The 19,105-nt window shown below is 35.8% G+C and overlaps 1 protein-coding gene and 2 pseudogenes across 6 annotated transcripts in view; 2 read left to right on the top strand and 1 right to left on the bottom strand.

Moving 5' to 3' along the window:
• SNTG1 (syntrophin gamma 1) overlaps positions 1-19,105 on the bottom strand; it is an 818,484-nt gene that overhangs the window by 640,185 nt on the left and 159,194 nt on the right. The window lies entirely within an intron of this gene.
• On the top strand, positions 1,088-1,214 carry LOC112678673 (U4 spliceosomal RNA; annotated as a pseudogene).
• Positions 7,504-7,947, top strand: LOC112678432 (ubiquitin-conjugating enzyme E2 variant 1-like; annotated as a pseudogene).

The raw sequence follows: 19,105 nt of genomic DNA, 5'->3' as shown, positions 1-19,105 counted from the left end.
GTGGGTGGATGGGGTGACTGGGTGATGGGCACTGAGGAGGGCATTTGATGGGATGAGCACTGAGTATTATACTATATGTTGGCAAATTGAATTTAAATAAAAACACAAAACAATAAAAAAATCAAGATATCTACAGAAAACTCGGGAATATCATCAATGAATCTGACCTGGTAGACATTTTTAAATACTCCATCTAACAACTAAATTACAAACATTTTTTAAAAGTATACATGGAATATTCTAATAGCAGATTTTGTGCAAGTCTGGTAATAAAGTGACTTAATAAATGTAAAAAAGATTAATGTCATGCAAAGAATATTCTATGGCAAAAAAAAAAAATTTAAGGGTCCACCACAGAATAAAATTGGGAAACCACAAGTCTAGAAATTAAACAATACAGTTGTGATAATACATGTGTCAAAAATAAATTACAAATTAAACTTCTAAAATATTTTCTCTTGAATGAAAATGAAACAATATATCAAGTTTATGAAATGCAGCTAGGCATTATTTAGAGAAAAATTTATATTTTAAATGCTATATCAAAAAAGAAGAAAAGTAACAAGTTACTAACCGAAGCTTTCATTTTAGGAAACTTTAGGAAAGAACTCAACTAAGCCCCAATCAAGCAGACGGTAGGAAATAATAAACTATAGAGTAGAAATTTAAAAAGAAACCAACAAGACAGAGAATCAATGAAACAAAATGATGGTACATTAAAAGGATTAAAAAAAAAAAAAAAGACAAATGTAGACTGTCCCTGAAAGTAAGAAAGAGAAAGGAAACATCCCTAACTTTATATTGAAAGCAAAAAGTCTGTCAGGGACAATTAAAACAAGTGTATGCCAACAAATTAGACAATGTAGATAAAATAGAAAAATATCTAGAAAGACACCAATTATGCAAACTGACTCATTAAAGTAATAAAGTCATCTATGCAGACCTATTACTTATTATGTTTCTTGCTATTAAAATATATATAAATAGCAATTAAAATCTTCCCACAAAGAAAATCTTACCCAAGTGGCTTCACTTCGAATTCTATCAAGTATTAAAGATATAACAATAACCTTCAAAATGTCTTTCAAGCTTTGTGCAGTGGCAGTATCATAGCCAATGAAGTTTATCCGAGGCGTGATTATTGCTAATTCAAAATGTCTTTCAGAAAATAGTGGAGAACACTTCTCAACCTATTCTAGATTCCAGGACACTGTAATGTCAAATCAGACAAAAAGATCACAAGGAAGGATTATTATAGAATATCATTCATCTTGAACATAGACACAGAAGTCTTTAACAAAATATTAACAAATCAAATTTAACAACTTATAAAAAATGTATATATCAAAATCAAGTGGAATTCATTTCAAGAATGCAAGATTGATTTAACATCCAAAAATCAATTAATGTATTGATTTAAGTGATAGTGACAAAATGAATGATAAAAACACAGTTACCTTCATAGTACCAAAGAATTTTACAAAATCCAATTCATGACAAAAACAATTTCAACAAACTAAGATGAAAACATAAGATGAAGGCCATCTTTGAAAAACCTATGATTAACATCATACTTAATAGTGAAAGAGTGAACATTTTCTCCTTAAATTTAGAGCAAGGTAAGACTATCAATTTTCATCATTTATATTCAACATTTTACTTTAGATCTGACCTGCAATAAGGCCATAAATAAATAATAAATATTGGATAGGAACGAATAAAACTATATTTATTTGTAAATAACATGATCCCTTTTGTAGAAAATGCTAAAGAATCCACAATAAAACTAATGCAACAAATAAACACGTTTAGCAAGATCATAGGTTAAAAGATAAACATGAGTATAAATTGTGTTTCTATATAATAACATTGGACACTAAAAAATGAAATTTTAAAAATCCATTAGCAATAGCAACCAAAATTATAAAATATCTAGAAATAAAATTAACCAAAACATAAAAAACATTTACCCTGAAATCTATAAAGCATTGCTAAGAAATATTAAAGCAGATAAAAATAAACATAGTCCATGGTCCATGGTCCATAGTCCACTACTCCATGGTCACGGGATATAACTCTGAATATTGTTAAGAGGGCAATTCTTAGAAAACTAAACTGATTTGAATTATTCTCAAAAAAGAAAAATAATATTCATTATTACTCTGAACAAGTTAGAAGATGGGGCTTTTATTTTAGGAACATCCTGTATAATAAAATAGGAAATTGTGAAGAAGTAAAATGATCTAATAACTTGAGTGCCAGAACATTTTCCTTGGGATATCCTGCCCTGGATGATAAATGAAATACATGCCAATCGGATGTGGGAAGAATAAACAGTAGATGCAAGGATGATTCTACACAGACACACCAAACTGAATACAGATTAATTCTTTCTGTGACTTTTTTTCTTTGTAGCCAAAATATGTGTTTGGATGTTGTACTGTGCATTTGCAATCTGTCAATCAACACAAGCCGGCATTACATCAGGGAGCATGTGTAGAAAGTTGAGCCAGAAGCAGAAAAGGTTATCATGTCATTTTGTAAAATTTCTGTACTTGAGAAGTGGTGTCAGTGCTAAAATTCCGAAGTTTGTGTCACTGATAACTAAAATTGCCTACTCCATATTTTCTCCTTCAAATCAGCTTTAGCTAGTGATAATTTTGATTCGAATATACTCATGTATTTGCCGTACAAGAAAGTATGGTGCTGCTGATCTCCTGAGTCACTACCACTTCAAAATTGTGAATACAGACTACACTATAAATAACAGAGCTATATAATCTGTAGTGATGAATTTGGATATATCACTGAAATTTCCAAGCAAAATGTGGAACACAAAGCCTTCTTTCTACTTGACGTTTATAGGAAAATATGAGATTAAAGAGATAAACTGAAGATTTATGAGAATTTTATACCATTAGAGACATTTCAAGCCTGGCCTGGAAAAGACCGTGATGGGACAAAACAAAGGCAGAGTAACTCTGAGGCCAAGCCAAGGGTGCATGGGTTTGAGTTAACATGCCTCTCCTCAGGTCAGGAGATAAGGCACTGAAACATAGGTAATTATTCGTGGGCCTTGAAAGCTAAATTAATTATTTCTGCTAAGTTTTGGACTTGCATGGTACTCATTACACTTTTTCATACCTCTAATTTCTCTCTTTGAGAATGCAAATGCCTATCCTATGCCTCTCCCACCATTCCATTTTGGAAGCAAGTGGATTGTCCAGTTTTATAGGTTCACTGATGCTAAGGTGTAAAGATAAATTATATCCCGGGTTTCTCTCATAACTGATTTAGATGATTTAGAACACAGTATTTGGGACTTTTTGAGTTGATTATATCTAGTTAAGGTTTTAGACCTAGAGTTGATGCTGGATTTGGCTAATGCTTTTGGGGGGTTGTGATGGGAAAATGTATTTTGCACATGGGAAAAAATATGAATTTTAGGGAATCAGAAGGTAGACTGCTATGGGTTGAATTCTGTCCTCCCAAATGTCCTGACCCCAGCTAACTGTGAATGTGACCTTATTTGGAAATAGGATTTCACAGATGTAATCCAATTAGAATGTCATTAGATGTGCCCTAATTCAATATGACTGGTATCTTTATAAGAAGAAAAAAAATACCATGCGAAGACTGGGACATTCAATGGAACACCAAGTAATGATAGCTTTACCTACTGCAGTGATATAGCTGAAAAACAGAATAGGCCAAGGATCTCTGGTCACCACCAGAAGCTGGGAAAAGGCAATGAAAAATTCTACTCAATCTCAGGAATATGGCCTTGCTGATACCTTGATTTTAGACTTTCTAGCCTCTAAAACTGAGAAAATAAATTCCTATTGTTTCAGGACACAATTTGTTGTACCTTTTTACAGCAATTCTATGAAACTATACAAGCAGTTAACTCATAAAAAGGGAAGATCCTTGGGCTGCTATTTTCATGTTTCTTGTCAAAAAGACTGAGCCTGAAGAAATTATTAACTGTATGAGGCAGAGTTTAGAATTCTATACCTTTCCTTAGTCTCTTGCCCTACACATACTATAACTTGTTAAAATATATTTATTGAGTGCCTATATGCTCAGCATTATGTTAGGTAATTCATATACATTCTCACTTAATAATCAACCATTCTTGGCAGTAATTACTACTATTTCCTCTATCACAATGGAAGATCATCAAAGTTCTATTACTTGACCAAAAGAAAAGATCCATGTCAGTCTGAATTTATAGCTTGAGCTCTTAACTACGATGCTAAACTGTAATTTTCTGTTTAATTTTCTGATATATGACTTTTTAAAATACGCCAACTTTCAAAAATGTATCCAGGAGTGAATTCATGCAAATAAAACTAAGGGGTCAAACTTGCTATACTTTTTCATAGTTTAAGTTTCTAGGACTTACATAAATTTAAGCAAGGACATAAAATCATTTTTAAAAATTTATGTATTTTTAATTACCAAAAATTTTTAATGAAATATTCTCAGAAATGTGATAAATATACAATACATATGGTACTTAAAAGTCTTTTTTTGTAATTTTAATTCCAGTGTAGGTAACATACAGGGTTATACTATTTTCAGGTGTAGAATGCAGTGATTTAACAAGTTGATACATTACTCTGTGTTCACCATAAAAAACCTTCACCTTTACCTATTTCCCCCATCCTTCCATCTACCTCCCCTCTGGTAACCATCAATTTGTTCTCTATAGTTAAGAGAAGTGTCCATTGATAGATGAATGGATAAAGAAGATGTGGTACACACACACACACACACACACACACATACACACACACACTGGAATATTATTTGGCAATAATATCATTATAATGGAATAAAACAAATGGATCTGCTTTTATCATTTTTTAAATTTTATCACTGACATTTATCTCTACTAGAAGACAGAAAATTTATTAAGTGAAACTTTGCCCTATGTTTCTGAATAATTCCTTAGTTTCATTAGTACTTGAACGTTCTCTTTAATTCAGTTTATTATCTCTGAAATGATGTTTGTGAATATGTGGTAGATAAAAAGTATCAACAGATTCTAAAAGTATCAACAGATTCTTCCACATTGTTCCCTCAAGAGTTAGGATATAGCTACCCTCCATTTGAATCTGGGCAATCTCTGTGACTACTTTGGCCACCAGAATAAAGAACAAGTGCATTGTACCCATTTCTGTGCCCACACCTTAAAACACTGATAGTTTCCACTGCTTGTCTCTCTCCCTTGGATTCCTGAGGTTGGATGTAAGAACAATGGCCCAGATAAAGACCTATATGTAAAGTCTAGTCTTTATAAAGAGGGTGAGACAAGAAGTTTAGCTTTAAGCTCTTCCTACCATGGTACCAAGCATGTGAATAAAGTCTTCTTTGACTCTGTAGCCCAGCCCAGTCACCAACTGAACACATCGTGATCACAAATGCTAACAGGCCAGGCAAGATTACCCAGTCAAGCTTTGCCTGAATTCTTGAACCACACTATCATTGGATATAATAAAATGGTGGTCGTTTGTTTATTATTTTCTTAAAGGTTATTTATTTATTTATATGAGAGAGAGAAAGAGCATATGAGTGGTAGCAAGGGAGCAAAGGGAGACGGAGAAGCAGACTCCCCTGATTACTTGGGGCTCGATCCCAGAACTCTGAGATCATGCATGACCTGAGCCAAAGTCAGACACTTAACCAACTGAACTACCCAGGTGCTCCATGATGGTTGTTTTAAAGCACTAGATTTGAAAGGTAGTTTGTTACATGGCAAGAGATAACCTGAGGTTACTCAAATATAGCTTTCAGGATAGAGTTAAAGCCATTTTCATTTTTTTGGTTTCTATCCTAAATTTCAAACATGGAGGCCCTGTCCAGTCTGCTAATGAGACTTGTCATTTGGCCCGATCAGCAAGTAATTTGTATGTACATGACTGTGTATGTTATCTGATATAACAGTTTTATTCATAATAGGAAAAATATACAAATTTAATTTATAGTTACATCTGCTTACAAGAAAGTGGCAAAACACTTTTTGTTTTTGGTGCATGATAGATTTCCAATCTGGTTTCCAAAATTTAAAAATAGTTGGTAAAAGAAAAGAAAAGCTATTTTTCATTTTCAAATGATGGGAGCAATAGCTAAATTAGAACTATTCTTCCTCCTCTTGACTTCCAAAAAGAAAAAGCACAAGTATTTCCATAAATAGTTTAAATTTTTCCTCATATTTGAGTAAAAAAAAAAAAAAACGTTGTTTCTGACATTCATCAATAAATGTTTTGTTTTGGTTTTTAGATTTTATCAGAGTTAATTACTTATAACACCTTATTAACTATTGTGATGATTATACTTCTACTATCATGATATCCATTAACTTTTTATTATTTTACCACAAATTTATTGAATGTTTTCTGTTTGGGGTATTTCCCTGGGGATACAAACTCCACAATGATCCCACAAATGATCACAAGAGAAGAGACTGACAAGTTAGAAAGCACCTGCTGCCCAGCCCGATGTGCTCCAAAGTAAGCATCTGCCTCGGGCAGGGATGGGAGGGCTGTGGATGGGCAGCCTCGGACCATACCTGTTGAAGGAGGTTGACCACATCCTACCTTTGAAAGGAAAGTCTAAAGGGGTCAGAACAAGGGAATGTAGGAGATGACACGTGTTCTCCTCAACCAAACTTTCCTCAGGTTCTTAGTAGACTCTGAGCCCTTTCTTAACTAGGACCAACTCTGGGCTTCCGACCTCTAATCCTATTAGAGGTCAGTTTTAACAAAAACTCTGCTAAGTCAGTGTGGAAAGAACCTTCACCCTTGAAATCTGTTCATTCTGGATATCTGACCAAATTTCTCTGCCACACCATCCCCCAGGAGGATCTGGTCACTCCAGCCTGCCTTCAGCAAGAAGCCTGTCAGGTTGTGTTAGCCAGAAATCTCCTTTTGCCTTTAATACTTCCTCTTAGTAATTTCCCATCCACTGGGATACATTGCTCCTTGAACATACATCCCACTTTTCCACGTTGTATTCAGAATTGGGCCCAGTTCTATACTGAGGTCTCTTTTGCAGGAGATCCTGAGTAATATCTGTTTTATTAACTTATCTACTGTCCAGCAATGGTTTTCTTTGACAGTTGTGGTGCCCATGAATTGTTTAGAATCAGATCCAGGGACCTCTTGCCCAGGATCCCAAATGGGCACCTTTCTAAAAATCTGTTTTCACTCTTGGCTGACGGATATGGGCTTTGCTGATGAGTCTCAGTCCCGAGCCAGGGCTCTGGATGGTAATCCATTTAAACACAGTAGGACCTTCTTAAAATAATCTGATCTTTAAGAATCTCAGTGTAACGTACAAGCAGCACTGGAGGCCCAGATTAACAGAGGCTGGGGTAGCCCTAAACTTCGTTTGGTAAGTGGCTCAGAAGTTTGGTTGGAGCCCCCAGTTCCTCTGTTCATAAGCACAAGGGCACCATTACTTAAGAAAAAGAGCCTCTAGGAGTGACAGCAGCACAAGATGGCAGCCAGCACGGGCTCGGAAGTAAAAGTCCCTCACAATTTTCGATTGTTGGAAGAACTGGAAGAAGGCCAGAAAGGAGTAGGAGATGGCACAGTTAGCTGGGGTCTAGAAGATGACGAAGACATGACACTTAAAAGATAGACAGGGATGATAATTGGGCCTCCAAGAACAATTTATGAAAACCGAATATCCAGCCTTAAAAATAGAATGTGGACCTAAATACTCAGAAGCACCCCCTTTTGTAAGATTTGTAACAAAAATTAATGTGAATGGACTTAATAGTTCTAATGGAGTGGTGGACCCAAGAGCCATATCAGTGCTGACAAAATGGCAGAATTCATATAGCATCAAAGTTATCCTCAAGAGCTCCGGCACCTAATGATGTGTAAAGAAAACATGAAACCCCCTCAGCCGCCCAAAGGACAGAGTTACAGCAATTAATCAAAAAAAGAAACCACAGGCCCTCCTCTCCCCCCCCCCCATTCGATTTAAGCAGTCATTTTCCACTTTAAACTACTTTAGTTTAAGTAGTACATTTTCTAGACACGTCTTGTAGGCCTCAAACGTACTGGAAAGGAAGCTCCCATTCAAAGGCAATTTATCTTAAGATACTGTAAACAATACTAATTTTTTGTCCATTTGGAATACATAAGTTGTGCTATAACAAATCATCCTGTCAAGTATATAATGACTGTCCACATAGTTGAACTTCTGGGACCAAGAAAGTATATTTAAATTGATTCCCATCATAACCGGAGGGGCACATCTAACTCAACTGTGAAAAGACACATCACACAATCACCTTGCTGCTGATTACATGGCCTGGGGGCTCTGCCTTCTCCTCTTTTCCTCCTGCTGGCTACCTTCCTCCCTCCCTCCACCCACCCCTCCATCCCTGCAACAGTCCTCCAGCTTGGGGGTGGCTTTGTAGAATAGGCGTGAAGGTTTCAGGTCGCTGCCTGTGGGACTACTGCTGGGTGTGCAGGGGTGCTCCAGCTGCACCCCCAGTTTCTTTTTTTTAAGTCTTAAATGATGTCCTCCTCCGTCCAAGCCATCATCCTTTCTCCACTTCCCATGACTACCTTCAGCCGAAGCATAGATTGTAATGCCCTCTGCTCCCCTCTGAAATTGGCCTTTGGTGAGCAATTCAGGGCTCTCCCCATATTTTCTCCCCCACCTCAATCGAGGGGTGTTGCTTTTTCCTTCCTCCTCAAGTCCCTTTTTGCACCATCACCTCCCAATACTTCCTTGCTTTGGCCAGAAGCCATCAGGTAAGGTTGGAAAGAGTCTCTGCCTTCCCTCGTTTAGTTTGGAACCACATTAACTCACTCTCCACCAGCCTAGGAATGAATATTGGGTCTTCAGCCCTGCCACCCTCTCCTGTCATCATCAGCTGATGCCAATTTTTAGCTCAGGTTTTGATAAAGTGAAAAGAACAGTCACCAGGGGTACTCAGACCTGCCAGCTCTCAAAGTGCTTGGTGATAAACTTGGAGAAAGGCCACAGAAGACACTTGTAAGCACACACGATCCCTCTGAATGAATTGTTTTCTTTTCCTGTAATTGCTTTTGCTTTTAACATTGAAGAAGTTTTAAACAGGGTTCTCATGTGGTCATCTTACAATCCATTTGGGTCTAGTTTGGAATCTGACAACTGGAACAAAAAGAACCTTGGATTTGGTGCATACTTTGGTTTTGGTGCTGCTGCGTCTCATGGTCCTTAGCAGGGATGGAGAAAGAACTCAGTGTGCACAGCAGGTCCCCGAAATTGGCGGGCTTGACTTCCTGGCAAATTGCTGCATTTTTTCCAGTTTTCTGTTCAGGACCACTAAATGCTGAGATGTGGATGCATACTGAAATAAAAGTGATTCATTGTGAAAAAGAAAAGAAAAGAAAAAAGAAAAGAAAAGAAAAGAAAAGAAGAAAAGAGAAGAAAAGAAAAGAGAAGAAAGAAAAGAAAGAAAAAAAGAAAAGAAAAGAAAAAAAGAAAAGAAAAGAAAAGAGAAGAAAAGAAAAGAGAAGAGAAGAAAGAAAAGAAAGAAAAAAAGAAAAAAAGAAAAGAAAAGAAAAGAAAAGAAAAAAGAAAAGAAAAGGAGCCCCTTGGCTGACTGAACCCATTTCGTGAACCTCTGCTGACTATACACTCCTCAAGCTGTCTGTTTCTTTTCTGATCAGCACATTTTTACTAAGGATGGTATGGAGTGTAAGTAGCCTCTTTGGGAAACCTAAAATTTCCTTAAAATGGCTCCTCTAAAGTCTCTCCCTTCCCACACATCTGCTCCCTCTTCCTTCTTTATCCACCTTACTCTTCCCTTTAGCATCCTTGAATTCTTTGATGAGGTCCCCCTTCAACCCCCATCCTTTATCCTTCATCCATGCTCTCAGCCACGCAGATCCCTCCAGCCACCTGAATCTGCTCCCCTCATCAGGATCTCTCCAGGGGCCTGGAGACCCCCAGAAGCAACCCCCTACTCTGAAAGGAGGAGGAAGGGTGAATTAGAAGTAGACTGGACAGTTTGTCCACTCAGATGAGGCCTGGAGACAACCAGACAGCTGCTTGATGTGCCCTCCATCTCTCACCTAAAAATGCACGGTCCAGAGCCTCCATGAGGCTCACAACCAAAGAAAGTCTTAAAAGTCTCTTCTACAGAGGTGCCTGGATGGCTCAGTTGGTTAAGCATCTGCCTTTACCTCAGGTCATGATCTCAGGGTCCTGGGATGGAGCCCTGTATCCAGCCCCCTGATTAGTGGGAAGTCTGCTTCTCCCTCTCCTGCCATTCCCCACCTTGTGTGCTTGCACACTCTGTCTCTGTCAAATAAATAAAAATGAAATCTTAAAAAAAAAGCCTCCTCTACAAATATTGGTAAAAAAGCTTTAGCCCTCACATTGAAGAGATAATCTCAGTTTGTTCCATTTGCCAAAAGTTGAGATAAACTACATAAAGTGCAGCAAAGATGAGAGTATATCACTAGGTTACCTGACTCATGGCTCAAATTTTAGAATGAAAGCTGTTAGAATACCATTTGCATCTATCATTATGTTTATGGGCATCAAATATGTATGTTATATATACATGATATATTCTTACCTCTGGGCAATATTACCAAAGTTTTTTTACAAAATGAGTTAAAGGAGTTCTATTCAAACTGGCTTAGAGATAAATGAGCACTTATATAAATTAATTATTCCTAAGATTCCAAAAGTATAGAAATTAATCCAAATGCTTTCCAAGTTCACATAACTTTGGAAATCTTGAGTGAGTAATATTAGGTTCATAGTTACTTCAATAAAAATAGCTATATCTCCTGAGTTAGCATTAAGCACAATATAAGCATATATTTTTAATCTATTTGGGTTTACTAGCAAAATAAATTTATTTGTAAATCTCTACTAGATGTTTAATATTATGAAAAGTATAAATTCAACTTATGAAGAAAAGAGTAATATAGAGTAAAAAATGAATTGCTTGATATGTTACTTTATTCATATGAGATAGCAATAAAACAAAAGTCCATGTATTTAACTTTTAGGTTTTTGTATTTGTGACACTAATATACATATGCTGTAAAAATAGTTAGCTGGGAAATAGCTTGAGATGATGGCTAAGTCTGTTTAATATTATACTTAACAAAAAATACATGCAATAAAATAGCCAGTTTCCAAAGTGTTTTGGTAACATGAACCCTTAGACCTAGGCTAAATTATGTTAGGTAACATTCAGTTAGAACCTAGCTCATTTCAAAGTAAGATAAACTCTTACAGCACCAATTATTGAACATAAGTTTAAATTAAATACTTTTGGCATATTATCTTTATACCATAAAGAGAAGTTAAATATATTTAGGCCTGTTAATAAACATATTCATTCTTTTTGCTGCATTGAAAACTATACTATAAGGAACAATAAACCTCTAAAAAATGTGAGATGGTATCAAATTCGCTAGTATGCTACAGAATGCTGATATGTTGTAGACAGTTCAGAACTCCCAATTTTCTGTGGAAAAGTTTACTAATGGTTAGAAAGCATGACCAATATAGGAAGATAAAACTACAAAAAATAGTAAGGGAAACAATTTTGCATGAAAACTATGCAAGGAAAATAAGCGGTATTTGAAGGATATATTTTCATTAAGGGAAAAGAGTCAATTTGTCCTAAAGTTAGCTTGACTGGGTATTTCAGAATGAGACAGAGGAAAATAAAGAAAAAAATGCTAACTAAACAAATTTATAGAAAGTTTGAAGAAAAAAAATATGTGTGGTCAATCTGGCTAAGATCTGAATGGATTTTCATAAGCTTAATTTTTCTATATTCAATATCAAAGTACACTAGTTCAAAACACAAATTTGCTTTTTTTATTTTAGTTAAAATGACAGAATTTTCTTGGATTACTGGCCTGCTCTTTATAACAATTTGTAAAATATTTTTACCTTTTGAGTAACCTCCATAGAACATGAAGATCATGTTTTTAGAAGACTACTTTCTTATCCTTTATGTTAACCTTTTCCACATCTTCCATTACTTAAAATAGTAATCACTTTCACTTTTAAAGAGGTAAGATTTTTTTACATTTAACAGACTTGTCTTCCCAAAATCAAATCCTAAATATAACCATATTCTTAAACTAACATTGACGTCATTTAGAGGGTTTCTGGAAAGTCTCAAAGGATTTATTCTTTCACCTTGTGAAAAGAGATATGTTAAAAATAATTTGGTTTATTTGATATGTTGATTGACATGATAGATACTGTCAAATAAGAAAAGATGTTTTAACATTTACCAGGCTGAATTAATATAGATAAATATTATTAATATCCATATTCTAGAAATTGTGTGAAGTTCATTGAATTTTTCAGTATCCTTACTATTCATGGTATGTCTTGGTATAATGTTATCAGTTATAAATTCAGTTATTATTTAAAATGTTGTATATGCCACAAAAATAACTACATTTTTTTGTCAAATGCACTCTCATCAAATCTTTAATCATGGCCATTTTAAGCCTTTTGTCATTCACACTTGTTATTTTACTTTGATAAACATCAAAAGTAAAAAAAGTTCTTGTCATCTGCTATAGGCCACAATGCTCTGTGATAGTGTTGCCTAAATAACTCTGAGTCTATACCACTAGACTGAGTTAAAATTTCCAGAATTCTAGTGGAAAAACTGACAGATTCAAGATACTGATAGCTTAAGATCAAGAAGAACAAGAATTAACTACATAGGGACTGAATGAAGTGATAAAGGATGACTATGGTTTTACTTGGTACATTGGTGGTACTTTAATGATCTAGTCTCTGGATGTAAAAAACTTCCTTCCCCTTTTCTCTTCACTATAAATAATTTATAGCAATGTTATAGATTATACCATTATAAACAAAAAGGAAACATATTTTCTCCCTTCATACTCTGCCAAAATTTGGAAATTTTTATTGAGTATTCTTATTTTCATAACATAACTATTTGCCCAAATTAAATAAGAATTGGTTTTCTTGGTTAACATAATTTGAAACATTGGTTATATAACTCAGGCTTTGATGGGAGTGTCATATTTGAGAACAACATACATAAATCAGTTTAAGGAACTAGGTTGACTTTATGGAACTAATGTTTACAAAGCCCTTTTAGAAAAACTAGATTGATACCTGGTCTAAAGGATTTCCAGCCTTGGAGGTAAGTGAGGAAAGTCGTTTCCTGGCAGGCCCAGGAAGGGGTATTTTGGGGACCTAGAGGAGAAAAGAATTCACTTAAATCAATAGGTATGAAAAGTGAAGTCTGGTGGTGATTCTTGGCTTGGCTTCCTAGACTCTAGGGACTTCTAAGAGTCTAATACGACATTTCTTTTGAAAAGCTCCTGCAAAGCAGAGTAAATAAAGGCCTATGTGGTCAGTTAATAGTCTTGCTGCACTTATGTAAATAATTAGGACAAATCTAGGAGACCAGATTTGTTTTGTAAATAGAATCAAAAGGAGGACACTGTAGAGAGAAATTTTATGTTTGAATGGAAAAACCATAGTGAATCTTGGTGAGTTCTAAATTTTCTAGCTTCCTCCAATATGTGGCTACAACTCTCAAATTAGTGCTTGCAAATTTTTTTTCCACCTTATTTACCTGGTGTAACTGAGAACTAAAACCTGACTTCCCAGATTTTTACCGAGACTAAGAATTTTATGAGCTGAAGCTGGAAGTTTCCATGCTTTACTTCAGTAACCATGACTAATACTGATGCATATACCATCAAAAGAGATTTTCAGATTGCAAACCAGATAATCTGTCCACTTGTCAGCGCTGTCCTCATTCTACCATCAGAAGATACTTCCAACCCAGCATCTATAAATCTTTTCGGCTGGCTACTCTCTCGGCTCAGGAACTGGGTTTTCAAACACTAATCTTTTTTTTTCTTTCTTTCTTTTATTTCCATAGAAATTCGCCTCATTAAATGCTTGACTGCTCACAAATATCCTCTATCACCAAGTCCCAACAGTTCTGCTAGCCCTTAATGAACAAAAAGCAAGTGAATGAAAATACTGACATAATTTTTCAAGTGAAAGGAGAACATTTCTTCTTCCTTTGAACAAGAGTAACTGCCAAAGATACCCACCTTGACCAAATTTTATTCAGGTTCTTATGAGCTCTATTAAGTCCACAGTTGGGCATCTATAGAGCCATGTCACAGAAGAATTCTGCTAAGTCAGTTTAGAGAAAAACCTTACCCTCAATATCTGATCACCCTAGATGCTGATCAAATTCCTCATCTCTTCAGGTGATGTCTGGTTACTTTAGCCTGCTGTCAACAAGGGTCTTGTCAAGTCTGTAGCCAAAATCCCCCTAGTAATTTTCCATTCACTCTGCTCCTTGGCTATAAATCCCCACTTGTCCATGTTGTATTTGGAATTCAGCCCAGTTCTATACTGAGATCTCCTTTCCCTTACTGCAATATTCATGACTATAATCTACTTTTACCACTTTAACAACTGTCCATCTCTAGTTTCTCTTTAACAGGGAATGTGCACTAAGCAGAAAAAAGAGTGAGCAGCAGGGAGGAGCTAAAGCATAGGAAATCATATCAGGGATCCATTGTGAGGATTGCAGGAAGAAGTCAGGTAGAGGGGGAATGCAGCAAAGATTTGAAAGGAAAAGATTTTCTGATTATGAAACTATTTTGTCACTGAAAATAAAGCAAAAAAGGAAATTCACTCCCAATCCCACTATGCAGAGATAACCACTAATATCACATTAAAAGTACTTATTTTCAGCAGAGTTTCAAAATACAGTTTTTAGTAATGAATATTATATAGTATATCGCATTTTTATTTTTTTCATTTTTTTAGATTTTTTTTTTAATTTGAGACAGAGAAAGTACGTGAGTGAGGGGAGTAGAGGGAGGTAAGAAGCAGAGAGGGAGGGGGAGGGACAGAATCTCAAGCAGACTCCATACTAAGCACAGAGCCCAACACGGCTCATAACTGAGATCAAGACCTGAGCCAAAACCGAGTCAGGGTCTCAACCAATTGAGCCATCCAAGTTCCTCTTTTTTTTTTTTTTTAATAGAGAAAATGTACTCTTTATTTTTACAATTTTCTTTCTTTTCTTTTTTTAACATAATTTTTTTTTTTTTTTTTTTTATGATAGTCACACACAGAGAGAGAGAGAGAGAGGCAGAGACACAGGCAGAGGGAGAGGCAGGCTCCATGCACCGGGAGCCCGACGTGGGATTCGATCCCGGGTCTCCAGGATCGCGCCCTGGGCCAAAGGCAGGCGCCAAACCGCTGCGCCACCCAGGGATCCCTAACATAATATTTTTAAATTGTATTTTTCCATGTCACAAAATATTATCTAGAAAATAACTTTATAATCTCTAAATTATTATTTTTTAATTAAGAGATTTTTTTTCAGACAATTTAAAGTTCACAGCAAAACCGAAAGACAGAGAGTTCATATATACTCCTTGTCCCTATACATATATAACTTCCCGCAACAGCAACATCTCCCACTCAAGTGACACATTTGTTAAAACTGATGAGCCAAATTGACACATCATAGTCACCCAAAGCCCAGTATCCATTATACTGGACTCTTGGTTTTGTACTTTCTTTGGGTTTGGACAAAAGTATAATGACCTATTTCTATGATTATGGTACCATAAATAGTATTTTCATCATCCTAAAAAATGCACTGTGTTCCTTCTATATTCATTTCCTCCCCAAAACAGCTCACAACCACTGAGGATTTAAGCAGCTCCATACTTTTGCCTTTTCCAGAATGTCATACAGTTGGAATTATACAATATGTAGCCTTTTCAGATTGATTTCTTTCACGTAGTCATTACTAATGTGCATTTATTTACTTATTTATTTTTTAAATACTTTATTTATAGAGACACACAGAGAGAGTGAGGGAGGCAGAGACACAGGCAGAGGGAGAAACAGGCCCCATGCAGGGAGCCTGACGTGAGACTCAATCCCGGGTCTCCAGGATTGCGCCCTGGGCCAAAGGCAGGCGCTAAACCGCTGCGCCACCGGGGCTGCCCACTAATGTGCATTTAAAGTTCTTCCATGTCTTTTCATAGCTTGATAACGCATTTCTTTTTCGCACTGAATAATGATTCATTGTCTGAATGTACAACAGTTTATTTATCCATTCTCCTACTGAAGGATGTCTTGGTTGCTTCCAAGTTTGTAAAGCAGCTTCCAAGCTGCTTGAGATACTGTGATTTATAAGAAAAATATGTATTTGCTCATTCAAATAACCAAAATATATTTCTCATATATATTTGGTCTTCACCTACATTTCCTGGCTCACAGGTCTGAAAATCCTTGGAATTTCCTAAATTCTGAGAGTAATAAAAGTGTCTTTTGTTATGCTATAATGAGGTAACTTTTAGAAAGCATCTAAGATGAGGGCTCATTGCTCTTGTAATGAATCATGTAATTAGAAGGTTGAAACTTTCAGTCCCACCTCACCCCAGCCTCCACCAAGGGAAGAGGGGCCAGAGGTTGAACCAACCCCCAATGGCCAATGATTTAATCAATCTTGACCATAAATGGAGCCTCCATAACAACCCAAGAGGAGTGGATTCCTTGTTGGTGGACACTTGGAGGTGCCGGAAGAATGGTGCACCTAGAGAAGTCATGGAAACCCTGTGTCCTTTCCCCATACCTTGCCCTATGCATCTCTTCTGTTTGAGTTATGTCTTGAGTTATTTCCTTCCATATTTTATAAGTAACTAGTGATCTAGTAAGCAAAATGTGTCTCTGAATTCTGTGACCTGATCTAGTACCTGAGGTTGTGGAAATCTTTGATTTATAGCTAGTCAGTCAGAAGTATAGATAGCAGCTTGAACTTATGACCAGGGTCTAAAATCCAAGGAGGTAGTTTTGAAAGCCTCCAGTCTGTAGCTGGTCAGGCAGATGCACAGGTAACTATCTTAGCTGGCAGCTGGCATCTGCAGTGGGAGGTAGCCTTGTGATACTGAGCCCTCTACCTGTGGAATCTGATGCTATCTCCAGGTAGATAGTGTCAGAATCTAGTTGAATTATAGGACACACAGAGAGCATCCTGAGAATTGTTTGTTGTAGGAACCCTCCCTCCCACACAAGAAATTGAATTTCAGAACTAGAAGACGGCTGTAAACATCCCTGTGCAGGTTTTTGTGTGAACATGTTTTCAACTCCTTTGGGTAAATATTAAGGAGTGTAACTCCAGAATCATATGGTAAGAATATGTTTAATTTTCTAAGAAACCACTAAACGGTCTTTCAAAATGTGTGTACCATTTTTCCATTACCATTAGTAATGAATGAGAGTTCTTATTGCTCTGTATCCTCACCAGCATTTGGTGTTGTCAGTGCTTTGGATTTTGGCATTCTAATGATATCTAAAAACATATCTTATTGTTTTAATTTTATTTCCCTGAAGATATATGAGGTAGAGCATATTTTCATACACTCGCTTGTATTTGCCATCTGCATATCTTCCTTGATGAGGTGTTGGTAGAGATCTTTAGCTCACTTTTTAATCAGATTGTTTGCTTTCTTTTTGTTGAGTTTTAAGAGTTCTTTGTATATTTTGGCTTATCAGATTTTGGTCCTTTATCAGATGGGTCTTTTGAAAATATTTCTACCCATTCTGTATCTTGTCTTCTCATTCTCTTGTCTTCCACAGAATTTTTGAATTTTAATGAAGTCCAATTTATCAATTTTTTTTTCATGGAGTGTACTTTGGTGTCATACCTAAAAAGTCATTCACATACAAATACTTCTAGGTTTTTTCCTATGTTATCTTCTAGGAGTTTTATAGTTTGGGATTTTACATTTAGGTCTATGATTCATTTTGAGTTAATTTTTGTTCAGTTGTGTAAGGTTCTGTGTCTAGATTTATTTTATTGCTTATTGATATCCATGTCATTCCAGCATTATTTGTTGAAAAGACTATTTGCTCCATAATATTGCTCTTGCCCCAGTGACAGAGCTCAAGGGTGTATTTCTTAGCTTTCTATTCTGCTCCACTGATTTTTTTGAATAATTTTTTAAGCATTATGACACTGTCTTGATTACTGTAACTTTCTACTAAGTCTAGAAGACACATAGGGTTAGTCCTCCAACTTCATTCTTCTCCTCCAATATTATATTGGCTATTCTGGAACTTTTGCCTCTCTATATAAGCTTTAGAATCAGTTTGTCATATTCACAAAATAACTTGAGATTTTTATTGAGATTGCAACTTCATCTATAGATCAAGTTGGAAAGAACTAACATCTTGACAATAGAGTCCTCCTACCCATGAATGTAGAATATCTCTCCATTCATTTCTTCTTTGATTTCATTCATCAGTCTAATAGTTTTCCTTATATAAACCTTGTACATATTTCATTAGATTTATATGAACAGCTTTCATGGTGAGGTTGCTAACGTAAATAGTGTTATGTTTTTAATTTGAATTTCACTTGTTCACTGCTGATACATAGGAAACCAACTGACTTTTGGATTTTAACCTTGAATCCTGCAGCCTTGCAATAAACACTCACTAGTTCCAGGAGTGTTTCTGTCTATTTTTTTGGACACCTGTTCATGTTATCTGTGAATAAAGACAGTTTATTTCCTCCTTTCCAATTTGTTTATATTTATTTCCATTTCTTAGCTGATTGCATTAGCTAGAACTTCTACTGCAATATTGGAAATGAATGCTGAGGGAAGACATCTTTGTCTCATACCTTGATCTGAATGGAAAAGCTTTGAGCTTCTCACTAGCAAATGTGATATTAATTATAAGTTGTTATTATTGTGTGTTTTGGGGGGAAAATATTCTTTATCAAATTGAGGAAGTTTCCATATATTCCTAGTTTACTGAGAATTTTTTTCACGAATAGGTGTTGGATTTTGCCAAATGATTTTCTGTATCTATTCACATTGTCATGTGATTTTTCTTTTTTTAGTCTATTTTTATGATGGATTACATTAATTGACTTTAAAATGTTGTACCAGCATTGAATACCAGGGATAACTTTCACTTGGTTGTGGTGTATCATTTTTCATATATATTGTTGAATTCTACTTGCTAATATTTAGTTAAGGTTTGACACCTATGTTCATGAGAGATAATG

The sequence above is a fragment of the Canis lupus genome, chromosome 29, assembly GCF_003254725.2.
Source record: "Canis lupus dingo isolate Sandy chromosome 29, ASM325472v2, whole genome shotgun sequence".
In the NCBI taxonomy this organism is placed as follows: Eukaryota; Metazoa; Chordata; class Mammalia; order Carnivora; family Canidae; genus Canis; species Canis lupus.
Note: the sequence above shows the minus strand (reverse complement) of the source record. Positions and strands in the feature narration are given on the sequence as shown.